The sequence below is a fragment of the Neolamprologus multifasciatus genome, chromosome 19, assembly GCF_963576455.1.
Source record: "Neolamprologus multifasciatus chromosome 19, fNeoMul1.2, whole genome shotgun sequence".
Classification (NCBI taxonomy): domain Eukaryota; kingdom Metazoa; phylum Chordata; class Actinopteri; order Cichliformes; family Cichlidae; genus Neolamprologus; species Neolamprologus multifasciatus.
Window position 1 is genome coordinate 20920067 of NC_140457.1, and position 18867 is coordinate 20938933.

The following is an 18867-nucleotide window of genomic DNA, read 5'->3' on the forward strand; positions in this document are numbered from 1 at the left end:
AAACTTTCTCCACTAAAATTACAGTTACTCGCATTTTTTTTCATAGCACCAAAGCACAACTTTAGACTCAGATGTTACAACACTGTTACATACTATGCTGATGTGTTTCACACATCTCCTGCACACGTGAACGCTTGTAGAAATTATCCTAAGAGTCAGAATGTGCAAATTCCCAATGCATCTCCCTTGCGCCCATGTGTTGGTGTGCAGGTAAGTGCACGTACTACACGATGTGAATCTCCTGTTTCACCACAACCCAAAAGTATTCTGTTGGACTGAGATCTGGTGACTCATTGATGTGTTCAAGAAAGCAGTTTGAAATTATCTGAGCTTTGTGACATGATGGGTACACTGCGGTCATGCGGACACGGTCAGCCACAATGCTCAGTGTTTAAATGATACACAGCTGGTACAAAAGGGGCAAAAACTGTACAGAGAAAATATCCTCAGCACCACCAGCCTGAAATGTTGATACAAGGAGGGACGGATACAAGTTTTCATGTTGTTTACACCAAATTCTGACCCTACCGTCCGAATGCTGCAGAAGAAATTGAAACTCATCGCCTTTCTTCACCACTCTGATGCTCGTTTTACTTGTGCAGTATCTGAATCCCGTCTTCATGCCTTTATGCACTGAGATGCTGCTATGTGAATGGCTGAACACATATGCATGCTTTGCGGTGCGTGTATATAGATAGTGGCTTTATTGAATTCTTTCCTACGTCTGTCTGTCGCTATATGCAACTAAAGCATGAAGGTGGAGCTTACCATAAAGAGTCAAACTTTGTTCCTGCGACACAAGTCGATATCTTGTTTATTTGAGCCATAGAAAAATAATAATAATATAACTTTTTATATTATATAGTTATAAACATTACACTTTGTGTTGTCATATGATGACGGATTATTTCTTGATAAGGCACAATGACTCCCTGTAGCTTTGTTGCCTTACTAATTATTAATTAGTGATGTGAGTTTTCTGTGACAGTGAAGCATTTTTCATGTTGGCTGTAAAATGTATTTCTTATTGCACAGTACTGTCTATCACCAGAATAAATATGCTAAACTTTGCACTTGGCATTTGTTTCGAAATTTGAAATGAACTTCAAAGTGTAAACAGTACGTGGATGACTGCACAGAATTTATTCGTATGGCGTAAAATATCTGGATTTGAACTAAAGTTAGGAGTGAATGTGCCTGACAAACACACAGCCCTACAAAATGAAAGGGAGAATAACAAGTAAGCACAGCTGGATTCGACTTTTTCCCCCTTTTTCACACCGCTGGCTCACTGACTCGACATTGTCCTTGTTTGTGCAGGTGTGTGAATTATGTATGTGCTCATGTGCATACGGACGCAGATGCTGCTGGGCACATACTGTGTACAAGATGTCCAGACTCGCTATCAGTCACGGTCCGTTTAAATTACGGGCCAAAAATGGGTGTCAAGGCTTCGAATATGCTAGGTCGATGTCACAGAGACTCGTTTGAGAAGAAAAAGTTAAACACCTTTTCAACACAGTTAGCCTCGGTGTAACCCCAAAGTAAAAAACAAGAGAACGTGAAAAAAAAAAGAATGAAAAACGATAAATATCAGATGTGTTTTGCTCTGCCTCTGCTTGCCTCCCTTGGTGCTGCCCTGCTCTCATGTAGGGTTGGCCTTGCAGGGCTGTCTGTGTCTTTTTAATTACTGTAATTCAGGGCCGCCCGCTGAATGCCTCCATCTGCCTCTATCTGAGGTAAGAGATGTAAAAATCCCGAAAAAGGGAAAGCACATCATAACAGCAGCAAAGTAGAACCATCACGCCAGTGACTATCCTCTATGGATGAGGAGATATCCAGAACAAAGCACTACTGCAATAAATCTTCTTTCTTAAGCTGATACTTGGAGTCTTTTTGTTCTTCAGAGAGTCTTTATACTCACAGTTCATCAGTACTATCACCCCTGGTGAGATGAGTTCTTGCATTCAGCCACAGAGCATCGTTCTAATGTGCTTTCCATGCAACGTTAACCATAATAGAAGCCCTGAATTCTTATGCAGTGTCCTGAGGTATAGTATAGTTCAGGGAAACACGCCATGTTGGACGATTACACTATGTGTGAATGTGGAAACTCAGAAGCCAGAGGTTCTGATGAGAAATGAAGGCTTTCTACTGCAAGGGAAAGTTTGCATGCGAGCATTCACTCTGCTTGGTCACTGATGGAAAAAGAATTACATAGAGGTTAAAAAAAGAGTAGATATTTACTGTAACATAATAAATCTATATCTATTCAATAATCGTCACTATCTTCTTGAACTGATCTTACATTTTCTCACATTCGTAGAAACTAGTCTGTGTGGCTGTCTCGCACCTTCTAAATTTTATCTCTTATCAAATTTCGAGTATCTCTTCGTTTTGTGATTTATGTGACTTGGCCATTGCAACAACTCAATTTCCCTTGGGTTTAATAAAATCCTCTATCTGTCTGTTTCTACTAAAGAAGTCATTTGACATTTCAGAAAAATATTCTTATTTGCTTTCTTGACAGGAGGGACTTAAAATGTGTTGTAGCTATAGTCATCAGTTCATTTAGCTTAACTTAACATAAAGCCCTGAAAGTAGGAGGGAACCTGTTAAAACTCAGTCGAGCGAGTGTCACTCTCATACCAGTCTGTGATTGAATGGGGTCAATTTGGCAATTACATGTAATCTGTTTCTGATAATAAGGAATAACTATGATGAGCTGTTGAAAATCACATATCTGTTTCTGTCTACACAGATAGAAATTCACACAGAAAATTTATTTAAGAAAAACAATGCAAAAGCACACAAAACACAACGGAAATAGGAAAAACGACAATGGAAGTGTTTCTGGGGAGACAATAACCCGACGGACCAGTTGCAGAAACCAAAATATGCTAAGAATTGCGCTGGGAGACACTTAAAAGAAGTGGAGGATCTATTGGTTTGTGAGGAAAGAAAAGATGAGCGGTAAGTGTGTTAGCCTAACTATTAGCCTCATGATAAAACACACCTACCATGTTTTGGCTTCCTGCAACTGGTCCGTCGGGTTATTGTCTCCCCAGAAACACTTCCCTTGTGTTTTTTCCTATTTCCGTTGTCATGTTTCCTATTTCCGTTGTCGTATTTCCTATTTCCATTGTGTTTTGTGTGCTTTTGCAGCGTTTTTCTTATTGCTGGTGTTTTCTTAAGTTGTAGTCAATTTGGCCTCTCAGGGCCACCGTACATTTAACTATTTGCACTAAGTCTTCCTGTTCTGTAAGAATATAATATAGGAGTCACTGAGAAGGAGTCAGTCTGATAAATTAGACAGCAATTATTTGCAGACCTCCAAAATCTCGGAGAATGAACGCAGTCAGACTGCAACTGTTTGTAGACAAGGTTGCTTTCTGTCAAGTGACCTGTGCAATCGCCTTGCTAACAAAAGTGGTCTTGAATGTACAACAGTCATAAGCTCTGGGGAACTATTTAGTCCACAACTCCACAACGAAAAAAAAAAACAATTCAATACAATCACCATAACTCACCAAGTTTTTTGTTGTTGTTGTAGATGTAAGGACTGAGGTTGCTTCACTAATTTAACCTCCTAGGACCTGGCGTCCACATATGTGGACATCACATTTTGGGTTATTTAGACTAAAATACTCAATTTTGCTCTACAAGGGCCTGATATCCACTTACGAGGACATTATACTGCTACTGTTCTATCAAAATTTTAAATGAATATCCTCATATGTGGCTCTCATTTTTCTTAGAAACAAAAATAAGGTTAAAAAAAATCTGGTAATTCTTTGTTTTTACATTCATCGGGTCCCAATGTGACCAAATATCAAAATGCATGCCGTGGAAGAGTTCGGGTCTTAGGAGGTTAAGTCATGTGACTGAGCCATAAGCTTGATCTGATTGAGGAGGTAGCTCTGTTGAGTTAAGTTTGTTCAGTGCTGGATGATTGTTTGGTTGAGCCAGTTAACATTATCTGAGGGTGGTGTTGCATGAGATGAGCTCTCTTGTTCAAAGTTCTTTAATTTATTTAATACAATGCTGATATTTGGTATCCATGGCGATACAATATTGCAACACAAAATATTGTGATATAAAATAATCCTGTATTGATATTTTCCCCCTATTGTTGAGATAATTGATGCTATACAAATATACACACAGTACTTGCCAGCAGGATCCTTCACACCATGAGGGGCTATACTGGTGTCCTGCCGCCTTTATTATAACCGTCTTTAATGATTTATGACAAGGACAAATGAAGAGGAAGTGAAGCGTGATGTGAAATTTGTTCTCTCTGTTTGTTGTCTACACAGTGTCTCGGGTTTTATGTAAACTATAGACCTCTATTACTTCTTTTTTTTTAACCACAGCAGATATAGAGGATATTCGAGGATGCCGATGTTCACAGTTTGGACAGAGAAGCCAGATGATTTGAAAGAGGAGTGAAAGAAGCCATCTATGTCCACTGTGAACGACCATCTTTGAACTGCCTGCCATCTACAATCCATTTTTGAGATCCCTTCCCAGACGCCTTAACACCCACTCACATCCTGGGCCATTTGACCTCAGGAAATCACATGATAGGGTGGGGCTAGGTTTACAATGGGTTCAATTGGCTGATTGTGACCCCCACCTGTTTTCACATCTTGGCTTGTGTAATTAGTTATAGGATCAATAGAGGGACTCTCCACCAATTGCTCTTAGAACTGAAGAAGCTTCTCGGCTGAGAGGTGAAACATCTTCAAGGAAACTTAAAGAAGGCCAGACTCTTTTCTTTCTAAGCTCCTTAGACTATGATGACCTGGATGACTGAGAACCTTCACAGATAGCAGATATAAACCCTTTTTCTTAGACGTAGTCTGTATGTAAAAGATGGAAATTATTTGCAGGTCTGAAAAGTGAAGCCACCGTAATGGTGCCTCAAAATTGTTGTGAAACAACAAAGTCTGAATGTATGGAAATCTATGGTAATAACCCTATGTTTCACTTGATCTATGACCTCAGTCATCACTTTCCATGCATTCAGTCTGCCGATGCAAAGATGCAGGAACATCTCTGCTCACATCCAGATTGCATCTTCTAACCTAGTTGCAAACACAAGATTCGAGATTCAAGCTTGTTCAAATCAATTGCTACAAAACCAAGCTGCGTTCAAAACAAACAAAAATGGCCTGCCAGCATCTTTTGATTAAAATATATAAATTATTGCTTCAAAGATGGAACATATCCAAGCTCTGAAGGAAGAGGGCACACATCACATCAAAGTCCATCCACTTTCGCTACTTGTTACTAAATCAAAGACCTCTGTTCAACAAAGAGAAGGCTTTCCACGCAACAATCTTTGCTCTCTCATAGATAAAAGATGTGCGTGTGTCCTAAAAGATACTATTAGCTCATGCTACCAAAAACAGCACGGCCCACTTTAGAATGTGGGTTTGAATAACTGACACAGAGTCTTCTGCCTATAGCACTGAGAGCGCCAGCTGACCTGCAAGCGTAGTTCAGACACTTAAAATGACTCTTGTTCCACAGTAAAATCTGCTTATATAACCTACTGATAGATTAGCACTGGGGTTGACTTTGGTTATGCTTGCGTGTGACTTTTCTGAATGCTGGTGTTGCTGTTAACCTGTGATTATTCCTGTCTTGACACCTCTGTTCTGACATAAAAGAGAAATGCTCAGAGGGCTGTCTCTTACCTGTTCACCAGTGCTGACAGACTGCTGTGCCAGCTGCATTAACAATGATGAGTCAGATGAAGGGCAGGCAGGAAGTGCATGACAAACAGATGTCTAGCTAACGCCTGAGTTAGAATGCCCGATAAAGTTTCAAGTTAAAAGACAGCTGGGAAGATTTTCTTTCTTCCTCATGAGGACATCCGTAACTAGAAGACTAGATGCATGCAGGTGATGGCGTCTTTCATTTCTTTGCTGGTATTTTTCTATCCTCATTTGAACGCGAGACTGCTCTTTTTATATATTTTACTTTTCGTGACTTTCATAGTTTATGACACATCTTTGAGCTGTCCCCCTCATCTGAGCCCACCCCCACCTATTGGCAAATCACTGGGACTGTTCTATTCACATAACAAATCATCGCTGACACATGTGTCCACACCACTCGCTGTCACACACAAACTGGAAAACCTAAACATGTTATATTCAGAATGAATTTCTACACTTTGTTTAAATGTGGAACAATTCAGAATTCTGTCATATTACTGGCAGCTGGTTAATGTGACTTAGCATGACATCAGCAAGCAAAGGCAGATATATATACTGTATTCAATGGTAATATCTACCCTATTGCTATTATCATTATTATTATTAATCTCTGTCTCTCTCTCTCTCTCTCTCACACACATCATTTATTTGTCCTGTCTTTTTTCCCTTATACCCACCTAGTCCAGGCAGATGCCCCGCCCCTCCTGGAGCCTGTTTTTGCTGGAGGTTTCTTCCTGTTAAAAAGGGGTGTTTTCGTTCCCACTGTTGCCAAAGTACTTGCTCATAGGGGGTCATATGATTGTTGGGATTTTCCCTGTTTTCTTTGTAAAGAGTCTTTACAATATAAGGCACCTTGAGGCAACCGCTGTGTGATTTGGCGCTATATAAATAAAACTGAATTGAAGTTAATATACTGTATCTGGTCTGTTTAATGCCCAAACAACACGTGAATTATAAAAACAATGAGGTGGGTGATGGAATAATCATATTAGGGTAAAAAAAAAAAAGTGACTGCACTGAATTTTTTCATGTTCTGCAAACCGATTGCAAGTAGTTGCTGTGACCAACTGGTCACCCACAGTTTGTGCATGCACCAATATCAACCTCTTGAGAACTGCTTGTGATTGCAAGGTGACTGCAAAGGTCTCTGCTCTCTGGGAAAGTTTAGCCAGACAGTGCTGTCTAATTTATAAACACAGATAAGAATGCTAACACACTGTAATCAGTCTGAGTCAGTCTGTGCCAGTGAGTGCAACTTGCCTGCAACCAGTGTTGGGGCTGGCATACATGCAACTATAACATCATTCTTGGTTCTTGGCTAGCTTTGCATTAGCATGCTACCTGTCCTAATGCTTGACAAAAAGTCAAAGGTTTTTTAGCAGTACTATGCAGTTATTCTTTTCCTGGACGGAGGTTGCATTTTACCATCGCACTTTTGCTCTTTCATACAAGAAAAATAATAAGAATATCTACATAACAACTCCCCGAAAGCTGTAGATCAATCTACCGTTTTCTTCCTCTGGGCACAGGAAGTGAAATCATCTGCTTGTAGCACAAGTGAGGAAGGTTTGTTTTGTTTCTTTTAATATCTGTTTTGCAAATAAAAAGATGAACCTTCGTAAAGCAAGGATTGAGATAACTATAACTGTACTGTATTCAGTTTAGTACAGAAACACAACATTAAACTAATGTTGGAAATAACTTTTAGTTATGTCACAGGATACTCTGTGCTAACTAGTCAGATGATAAAAATTCTGACCCAGTGATTCATGTTGGGTAGCTAGCTAATTAGCTGTTAGCTAATCAAGACTCACATTTGGCAGCATTATATCCGATCCTGAAAATAATGCCAGTGCTTGTGCATGCTTTCATCACAGCATAGAACAAGTGGAAAGATGTAAAAGTATCAAACAGGGAAATCAGGCAGGGACTTTACTGTTTTTGAAGACTGAAATATATATATCTTGATACTGGGTTGCGACATTTGAGGTTTAAAGAGAATTAAAAAATGAAAGTGCTCACTGCTTGTGTTAGCTGTATCCCTTTTTCCGTCTTAAGACTCTAAAGCTGTCCCTTTCATTCCTTTATTGTGTTTTTTGTTTTGTTTTGGGGGGGGGGGGTTTGGGGGGGGGGGGGGGGGTCTATTATGGTTTCATATTGATCAAGAACGCTGCAATCAGCATCCACTAAATGGTTGGAATATGGGGAAATTGTCCACATCAAAGTAATCATGCTTGTTGATAAAAAAAAAAGAAAAGAACTCATTATCTTGATTTAATGGTTTTGGGAAGTGTTTAAACCTGATTGGTAATCAAAGAATAAGCTGATACTGAGCTGCACTGGGTGAGCTGATGTGCCTCTTCATTCATCATTTTTAATTTTTAATCTGTGATAATGAACAGTGTCTATCTGCGGCCGTGTGGAACTAACGATCAATGATTTTGACAGACAATATGATCTTCCTCAAATTATTTCTCCTCTCTTTATAAATGATATGTACACTTCAATCAGGCTCGATGGTGTACATCACACAGCGATTTCAGGTGCACCTTATTCTTCCTAATCAAACCAAAAGTGTTGCCCCTCAGAGAAAACGTCCATAGCAAGAGAGCAAGAAGTGAAGTGCATTAGCTGAAGCTATTTTAAATGGAGGATCAGGAGATGGATTCTCTAAAAAGTTTTGTTTCAAATTACTGCAGTGGATTTGAGCCAGGATTGCTTTTTGCTGCGAGTACAGCATCCAGGAAGTTTCGGCTGGTTCGATAGTCCCTGCCAGATCATTTTAATAAGAGGCCATTTCACAATAAAACATTTTTCATTGGACACTCCTCCTCAGTGTATGAGGGCTCACTGTGTTGTTGGCATACACAGTTACAAATTGTAGCAACTTTAAGTATTGTTTTAAGTCATATTTTGCACTGAATCCAAAGCTTTTCTTCTAATTCAGCTCCAGCGAACTGCAGCTGAGTTTAATCTCAAATCTTATTTTGCATAACACAGAAATCCTTACATTTGAGCCTTTTTAACAGTTGTGCTAAAAGAAGAAGAGCAGCACGCCTTTATCTTTATCAGAGGAAGCATATTGTTGACATTTACTACAATAAATGTGTTTTGTAAAGCAAATTTGTGCTTATAAAGACTGAATTCTCTGTACTATGTCAAAAAGATTCTGTTTGAGAGTGAGCGGTAATATTTTCTATATTCAGAATATATCTGATGGCATATCAGCCACAATTCTGTTCATTCAGCAGGACATTTTCTGAATAATGGGAACATAATACACAAAATGCTATAACATATGCACATGTTAAAAAAAAGAACACATTGGTATCTATGCTGATGGACTGGGCGAAGTGTTTGATGGAAATGGAAATCGCCAACCTGCAGAGGACTGAATTCAAAGACACCCTGAAATTCATAATGAAAAAAAATTATCGCTAGTCCATTTGGCCAAAATTTCAATGCAGCAACTCATAATAGTATTCAGTAGTTTGTATGTCTACCACGTGCCTGTATGCATGCCTGATAAAGTTGAGGTGTACTCCAAATGAGGATTCTAGTGCAGGCATGTCAGTGGTATCAATTCCCTACAATATTTCATGAAAAGTGCACCTTTGATGACTGTGTTGAACCAGTCTTATTATTTGATGGTTTATTTCCATCAATCCATCCATTTTCTTCTGTTTACCTGGGGCAAAAAAACAACAAAAACCCAAGCTCCCTCTCCCCAGCCAGCACCTCCTGTTCCTGAACACCAAACCATTCCTAGGCTAGCTGACAAATATCTCTCCAGTATGTTCAGGGTCTACCTTGGGGCCTCTTCTGGAACACCTCACTCGGGAGGCAGCCAGGAGGCATCCCTGTTGTATGGCTGAACCATGTGAACTGGGTCCTTAGTAGCAGTAACTGAGTAGCAGCTCTAGTCTGAACCCCTCCCAAATGACTATCCTCACCCTCTCAGTAAGGGAAATACCAGCCAACCTTCAGAGAAAGACTATTTTGTGCCTCCAATCTTTTTCTTTCAGTAACTACTCAATGCATGTGACCATAGGTGAGCACAGGGATGTATGGACCGGTAAATCAACATCTTCACTTGTAAGTTCAGCTCTCTGTTCACCATGCCAGTTTGGTACAGCCCCAATGTATCTCTCCCCTCACATTTGAACAAGATATTTAAATTCTTCCACTTGGGACAGCATCTTGTGGGTACTCCACTTCCAGATGAGAAACATGGCCTCAGACTCGGTGGTGCTGATTCTTATTTCCACAACTTTGCACTTGCCTGCGAACGAAGTAGTGCTCAGTAGAAACCAGCACATGATGAAGCCAATGGAAGCACATCGTATGCAAAAAGCAGAGATGAGATTATGAGGGCAGCAAATCCTTTCATCATTTAGCTCCTCCTAGAAATTCTGTCTATTAAATACTGAGTAGAATCAGTAATGAAATGTGTGGAATTGATAACGGGTTTTCTTCTTTTTTTTTTGTTGAAGCCTAAATTGTGCTCCAATCTGGAATGAACCATGCTTTTCCCAAGCCATGCTTCAAGCTGACATTAGTACTATACACCCAGGTTAAATGAACTATTCTGTATATTTAAATAGATGATTTTTTTTGTGCATTTTTTGCATTTCAAGGTCCACAAAAGCAGTTTGAAATAGCTCAGTGCTTCAACGGAAAAATAAAAATGCCCAAACAACTCAACTCAATTCAATGTCATGTTATAAGTTACAGCAGCAGTTGGTGGAATACTTGGACCCACTTCCACAGAATACCCAAATCACATGCCATAAGGAGGCTTTTCACTATACTGCGGCCCCAGGGCTGTCATCATGCTCACTGCTCTTGGTCTCTTTGGCTCTTGGGCAAAGAAGTAGAGATAAAGCCATAGTTTAGATTTGCAAAATAATTGACATTTCTCCAAACATGGAAGTTACTTTCCCCAAAATATCACAGATCATACACTGATACGACCAAATGAAAAAATGTTCAGAAACAGCATTTTAAATTAATACATCGTGACTCATTTGCATGACAACAAAAGAATACATTTTGTGTTCTGCATGGTGACTCACTCGCTTTTTCCGCCTCCTCTTCTTCTTTCTGTCATTTTCGTTGTTTATCTTTTTGCCTCTCTCTGTATCTCTGTCCACATTCCTTGAAAAGCATTTCATGCCTGAGCAAAGTGTGTCTTCTTATTATCATCCATACCTCATTGCCCTCCTCATGGCCTGAGGAGCTCTAAAGACTTACCCCAGTTCACCCCGATGCACCTGTGGATCCATGTTTTGGGGCTTATGTGTTTAAAGAGCCCAAGTGTATGACACAAAGCAGCAGTGAAAGTACTCTAAATTTTCCTACTGCACATGGTACTCACTTTGTTAAATGTGTGCACGGGGAGAGAAAAACATAGACACTATCAGACCGGTAAAACTCAGCCCTGACTCCTCTCTCTCAGTCTTGTCTGTATGCATAATGTCTGACACCTGACATTTGCTGGCAACTGTCAGAGCGCATCTCATCTGCCACCTGTCACAGTCACACAGCATCAGTCAACATGGGAGACCATAAAGCTCAATGGCAAAATGCCAGAGGATGAAATGGAATAAGAGAAATTATTTAATGGCTCAATCACAAAGTATCACAGTCTCTGTTTCAACTTTTAAATGACAAATGTGGAATTTCAGCAGAATTTCATCCTGTGGTGTTGGGTTGTACTGGCAGATTTTCATTCACCAGCTGGAAAACATCTGACTGGAACTGGCTTCATTTTTCAGCATGATAATCATCCCAAACATAGTGATAATGCAGAAAAAGCATTCCTGGCTTAAACACAGACACACACTCCACAGTGTGAGAATCAGTTGAGTATTTTAGAAAAGAGATATTTTATTAACAGTATTTGATTTTTTACGAGCATCAAACTAAAGGCGTTATGAGATTTCTTGCATTTAGAAACTATAATTCTATTACACGTTTGATCAAGAACACGATTTATGTTCTTATGAGTGTATCTAAGAATGAGAAAAGTATGATAAATGATCATCCACAGACACCGTACCTGGCTTTGTAATATTGTTTCTCCCAAAATAATATCGGTCCACTTAACAGCAGTGGGATTAGAGAAATAGAAACAAATTAAGAAAAAAGTTACTATTATTTTGTTTTATTTTACTGTTTTTTTATATCATACTTTGTCAGTAGTTCTATGAAGACCTTATGGCAACAGATTATTTGCAAGTGTTGTTCTTTTTGTGGAGAAAATGATTTGACCGTGATTGTTGTGTGGAAGAAATGAATTGCCGTAACAGTAAGGAACAGATTCGTTTGGGGTTTTTATTCCCTCTACTTAATAAGCAAACTAGACTATGATGCCGTAGGAGACATATTGGCATGCTTTGACACATCAAACATGAGTAAAAGATTTCAACTCAAGCAGTGGATCTAGAAAGCAGATCTAGAAAATTTTACACGGGGGGCAAAGGAGGGGGAAGAGGTCCAGGCAGGGTGGCACATATCTTTTTATTAAAGTATGTGAAATTTCCTGGAGTCAACAAACTATCCACAAAAAACAATTTATTGTGTTATTATCTCTTCCAAGAAAACAAGGACATTTTGGTATATATGAGACAAAATAAATAAATACAGAAAAAGAGCTACTGTAACTGTAGCTTACTGTACATGACTGATTTCAACCATGACTTTTAGGAGAGTGATGGACATAAAAGCTGGGAGGCAGCTATGGGGGGGCAAGGCTCTACAGCAGGGGAGCAGTTGCCCCCTTTGCCCCCCTGTAGATCTGCCCCTGGACTCAAGGTATTTGTAATAATGTCTAAAAAGTATAGGAGCTCACCAAAGTAAATAAAATTCATCTTTAGGGGAGCATGTGTCTATAATAAATTGCATTCCTTCTCTTAGCTGTGACTTTGTGTCCAAAAATGTGGTCTGTCATCTCGGCTTTTATGGAGGCATGCTGCTAGCTTGGTTAAAAATAAAGTGAAGCATTTGCTTTACATGCATGACCTACGTCCGCATCCACCATGGGAATTCTCTGATCCTTGTGCTGCCACCTCCGCTACACAGACTTTATGAGCCCATTTGTGTTCTTGTATTTTTCCTTTAAATTAAAAAAAAGAAAAGAGAGAGAAAGATTAATTATTTGCAAAAGCATAACACACAATTGCCTTTAGGTGCCAGACTACAGCAAAAGTGAGTGAGTACAGAAGCGCAGAGGTCTTTTGTGCGACTTTGATATTGCGGCGTTACTGCTGTGGTCAAAAGCATGTGTGCAGTGACATACTAAAGGCAGCATGGAGGCTTTTGATGTGAGGTTATTTTGTGTGCAAGCTTCATGGCTTTTAATGAGGCAACCTGCCTCATTATCAAAGCTCTGCAAGGCCCCCGACACAGCCACACGGAGGGTCTGCCTCCACTCACTGTTCTGAAGCCGCAAATTACAGCAGCTTAGCCCCTCGCTGGGAACAGAGGCCAAGCTCGTCGCCCTTTCTAATAGCGCCCAAGGGACACAGAATTGTACGTAGACATATGTTTGGTCAAAACTAGTTTAATAGGCAACTCCTCTGTCAGTCCCATTAGAGTGAAACTTTGAGATGTGAGGCGTGAATTTGGGGATGTGGTCCCCACTGACTCGGTGAAAATATATAGCAAGTTTTGACACTAAAGTCAGCAGTGTCTGCTTTCAGCACAGTTTCTGTTGTGACTTTCCTCTCATTTTGCTTGGGATTAATTTGCCAGCACAGTTAGCTGGAAATAAAGTTTTGTCCATTCGTGCCAAGACTGTGGCCGAATTTGAATTTCACCTGGGGATGACTTAAAAACAGCCAACCCAGCAGGGATGGAAACATCATCAGATATCATCAAATTAATATGCCTCACGGTCTATTAATTTCCAATAACAATATTTCATTAGCTATGCTACGTCTTTCTTCGGCTAGTTTAATTGACCTTTTTAGATTTGGGTGAACTTTAATATGTAAATATCAATTTGTTCTCTGAAGTAAATTATTTTTCCCGTGCTCTTTATAGTGACACCGTAATCAACTCTGCATTTAAAAGCTCAAGTCCTAAAGCAAAAGCTGCTATTAAAGAACAATGCCCTTTTTCCCAGGCCTGAGCCTCATTCTTCTGTTTTTTTATTTCACTTCATAACAGTTTACTTTTTTCCCTCTGTTTAACTGAAAGAAAGTAAAAGACTGTTAATGAGGGTAAAAAATGGACTGTTCATAGTAGAAAAGGTGCGTGATATTATGAATATAAATGGGGCTGTACTATTCATTTAAATTGTGCCATTTTTATCACAGTAGGGATGTGACACTAATAACTACCGAATACCAGTCTCCTCTGCTCTGTTCACAACGTAGGCATTTGAAAAACTTCCAATAACAACCAGCTTCCAATAACTTGGATACTGTACTTCAGACTGGAGCATGACCAAAATAGGATTTTTAAGGCTGGCACAATACAGATATTTGATTATTTAAAAATCTGATATATCAACCAATATTTTTCTTTTTCTTTTGGAAACATTTAATATGTTAAGTCATTTATAAGTTCTTACTAAGATTATATGACAGCGCAGTTCAGAAAGAAACTTGTTTTATAACAAACAAAGTACAAGGCATTCACGCTCTGTCCAACTCTTCTTGGATCAGCGGCTGTTGTGATTGTAGCAATCCTGGAAGCCATTTTCTCAGCACCACCCCAACTCTCTGCTAAGGTGTTTATTTTGGGCGTACAGCCAGTGCCCTTTATGTGGCCCCCCATCATTTATGCAGGCAATTTACTACACCGCCATGCACCAACAAATGACTGCTCACACATACACAGCCTATCACGTGGCTTTCTCATTAAATCACACAATTCCTCATTTGTTTGACCCATGCTGCGTTTTACCTCAAGCTAGTCTTTCCATATTATGTCAGTCAGAAGTGGACAATTTCAGTAACGTGAGTCAGAAGCAGTGTTGCATTACTTTGTTGTGAATATGTGTGTTGGAATGCTTTCAAATATTAAACGGGGTTCCTTGTTGTACATTGGTTAGATCATCCCATTTCAGCATCCTTAAATAATTAATACACATAATGTAAAGTTTATCCTTGATGAAGAGAGAAGAGAAGAGGTGGAGATGAGAGAGCTACTCTTAATGGAAAATAAACACAGATGGCTTCCTCAACTGCTGAGAACTCCCATTGGCTGTCAGAGGTATGGCCTCATACAGCTGGGCCATTGAGAAGATATTAGAAGTGACATCTCGTCAAAGTTTGAGGATGAACGGAGGCTAATTCATAAAGTGCACTTTGATGGTCTGAAGTACCTAACTTGTCTTTTTAAGATGTCTCAAACATGAATCTTTCATTTCTATCCTAAATAATGTGCCTTGGTTTATTAATGAGATTCACTTTCCTGTGGTGCTGTGTGCTAATTGGCTGAAGTCGCATGGAGCCCCTGAGTTGAATGATCAGAAAATAAAGATTAGATAGCTCCTCTGGATAACTTACACAGATTGTGCTACTACAGGCCTTGAATAGCATTAGTGCAGAAAGTGCTGTCAGACGTCTTTACAAGTAGCACGTGCAAAATTTTCTACTAGCATCTTTATACACTGCCAATACAACAGTGTCAATGGCACAGACTGCATGGTAGTGTAATGTGCCTTTAGTATGATCTAGCTTGCCACATCTGCTTTTGTATCATGTTATTATTTAGTTTGGAAATTCTTCTTCACTCACCCATTTTCACGCTCTCTACACCACTCTGCATTTAATCACAGCGCTTGTGCTAACGAGCTAACCGCGCTAACGCGTTGACGCCGTGCAGCCCCACGCACGGGGCGATCCGTGATAAAGGAGATTTGCCGCGTTAATGCGGTTATAGCGTAAACGTCATTTTAACGCGGTTAACACTGACAGCACTAGTTTTTATTAATCTCAGGCTCTCTTCAATGGTTTTTCTTTCATCTTGTCTCCCTCTGCTCACTCCAACTGCTCGCGACAGATGGCTGCCCCTCCCTGAGCCTGGTTTTTCCGGGAGTGTTCTTCCTGTTCCTGGGGAGTTTTTCCTTCCCTCTGTCGCCAAGTGCTTGCTCATAAGGGCTTGTCTGATTGTTGGGATTTTCTCTCTGTTATTGCATTGTTTTACCATACAATACATAAAGCCTTGAGATGACTGTTGTTGCAATTTGGTGCTATATAAATGAGTTGAATTCAATATAATTGAATATGAATTTACACATTTGTGAGCAATAGGTGTTTGTTTATGTTGGAATTATGAAGAAAATTTTGAAAATTTATGTGCAAAGGGTGTTTAAAGTGCGATTGTCTATGTGACAGAATACTTTATATTCATAAGAACGTACGAAAATGCATATCTTCAGGTACTTTCGTAGATGAAAACATCTTATCCCTTTAAGCAATTTACTATGCATAATCCAGCCAAAGAGATAGTGGTAACAGACCTGTTGGATGCTTGCCTTAAATAATATTAATAGGATGATTAGGCTTGGTCTAGGCTTGCTGAATGTATGAAATAAGTTATTTGTGCAGGTAAGGGAGATCTGAGGAGAATGAATTGTTTTATACCGGAAGCCTTTTTCTTGATTATAGTGTGGCCTGTAGTCCCATGCTTAAGAGTTGGGCTGTACATAAATCTCTGTTTGTTTTTGTTTAATATCATTAAATTATAATATTAATGTGTCCAATCAGATCTTAAAGAAAGGATTCAGCATTCACAGCTCCCCTGCCTGAGCCACAGTTTAGAGCCAATCATTTTTATCCTTTAAGTAGTTTGAAATACTTGTTCAATTTTAATAATGTCTGTTTGTGATTGCAAAGCACCTTCCCTACACTATAAAAGTTGCTTGTGCACTACTTAAGTAGTTGGTGCTTATTTGAACTACTGTCCTTATGTGGAAACTTGACCCCCAGTTTGATTTTATAGTTTGAAATGATAGTTTTGTCATCCTTAAAAAGTATTGCCGTTACTATCTGAAGTAATGCAGTAAGAAAGTGTTTATTTCACACACTGCATGCTCAGGCTGAGGAGAGCAGAACAAAATCAGAAGCATCAGAGCTCAAACAGCAGCTGTCACAATCACTGCTGGCCAGTTATCAGCCGCAGAGATGTAGTGGCAATCACAGTCCAATCTCTAACAATGATTACAGCCTCCAGGTGGCTTTTGTATTCCAACCCTAATGTTTCATCTGCAGTCAAAAATAACAGAGTAAACAGAATTAAAGATTTGGAAGATAGAATAATACAACGTGATTGTATCTTTAATCAATAACTTATTGTTTCATGTATCTTAGTTCAAGATAATTCTGTCAACATAAAACCCATTTCAGATAACAGCAAACTTTAATACTGGCTTTGGACACTTTTATGAACACAATAACCCAAAGCTGTCTAAGCAAACACCCAAGTCCTGAGGCACAACATTTCATAAAGCTGTGTGGAAAAACAATAGTAAATTGCTTTTATAAGCTTGAGCCACTCTGAAATTACCTGTGGAACACACTTAAGGCTTCAACAATGGATCAAATGTCACTATCTGTACCTGCTTTCCCTTCTCAGTGCTGTCTAAAGCAAAATTTGCGCACCTTTTTAACCCAAAAGCTTTAAGATCTGCCTGTGCCATATGCTGGAGCAGCTCTACCCCCATATGCGTTGCAGCAGCCACCACTCATCAGCTGCAGCCCAGGTGGTTAACAGCTGCAAGTCCTACACAGGTTTAGCAAACAAAAGGCTGGATGGATGCTGATAGTGTTTACCCCATAAAGACAAAGAAAGCTATTGGGTAGATAAAATAATAGGGCAGCTTGGTGGTAGTAAATTGTTACAATTAAAAATCTATAGTACTGCACAAAAGTCTTAAGCCACCCATAGTTCTTTCATATTATATGTATTATACTTTCTTGGATTTAAAAAAAATGACCTTGAGCAACAGCATTCAGGCATTTCTTTCATTGAATCTATGAAATATAGTACAGGTAACACTGTTTGACAGGCATATAATTGTAGTTTTGCACTTTCTATTTCCAAAAACTCATATCTTGAGATGGTGTGCAGTGTAACCTTAAAAATATAAGGAAACGACATGTGGAGGATAAAACAAGACGTGGCAGGCCTAAAAACCATCCACAGAAAATGAACATTGAATATCATGTCCTTGAGAAAAATGGGGGAAAAAATTCCAGCAAAGAGCTGACAAAGGAGCTAGAAGACGCCTCTGGCCTTTCAGTTGATCCATCTACTGTTCACTGAAGGCTCATCAGAAATGGTCTCAGTGGAAGGGTGGCTGTTAGGAAGCCATTCTAAAGGTAGGCAGACGTTACTGAAGCAGTGTGAGGTCTTGACAGAGAGCAAAAGGCAGCCAACATCCAAAGAATAGCTTTGAAAGCCCGGAGAACTATTCCTAAAGACTATGTTGAAAAATAAAAGCGGTGATACCAAATACTGACTTTTAAGCTGATTATAACTGTAAAACTTCTGGATTTGCCTTATAAAAAGTGATTAAAAACTGAAGGCAAATACAGAAACTAAGCTGGGCAGGAGCACAAGGACAGACAGAGACTAGATGCCCTTAAAAGTGTAACCCTTAAAAAAAAAGGTACTCTTTTTCATTTTAGATAGCCAACCAGGAAAATGCAACCACAATGGAAAGTCCATTGCACATACTAGAATTAAGGCATTTGTCCTTGGGAGCATGCCAGTGTGAATATCTGAAATATTCATATTGACTTGGAAGAACTTGCTTGCATCAGCCATATATAAAATCTTCCTGTCATGTGACATCTTTCAATACTCAACACTGACCTACTTCTACCACCCATGGTCAAAGCCACAGATGTCTGTCATTTTTCCTTTTTTTCCAAACACAAGGCAGGTGGAATTATTCACACCATCGTTTGCGTTTATTCTTATTTCCGATCATTTGTTTCTGACGCCTTCTTCCCAATGCCACAGCTCATAATAAACAGCATGCTTCTTCTAGTTCGCAACATGCAGTCTGTGCCTGCCAAGTCGCATCAAGCCTTTATGACCCTGTAAATATCTCATCTGACAATAGCCAGATATGAAGATGCAAACATGCTAATGTGCAGATATTTTAGCATTTAGCTCA

General features: G+C 39.4%; 1 long non-coding RNA gene across 1 annotated transcript in view; it reads left to right on the top strand.

Annotated features, from left to right (window-relative positions):
- The first annotated feature begins 3877 nt into the window (after positions 1–3877).
- LOC146496550 (uncharacterized) overlaps positions 3878–18867 on the top strand; it is a 79572-nt gene continuing 64582 nt past the window's right edge. Inside the window, exon 1 of the long non-coding RNA XR_014871224.1 lies at positions 3878–4601. This is a non-coding gene — a long non-coding RNA (uncharacterized LOC146496550). The remainder of the gene's footprint in view (positions 4602–18867) is intronic.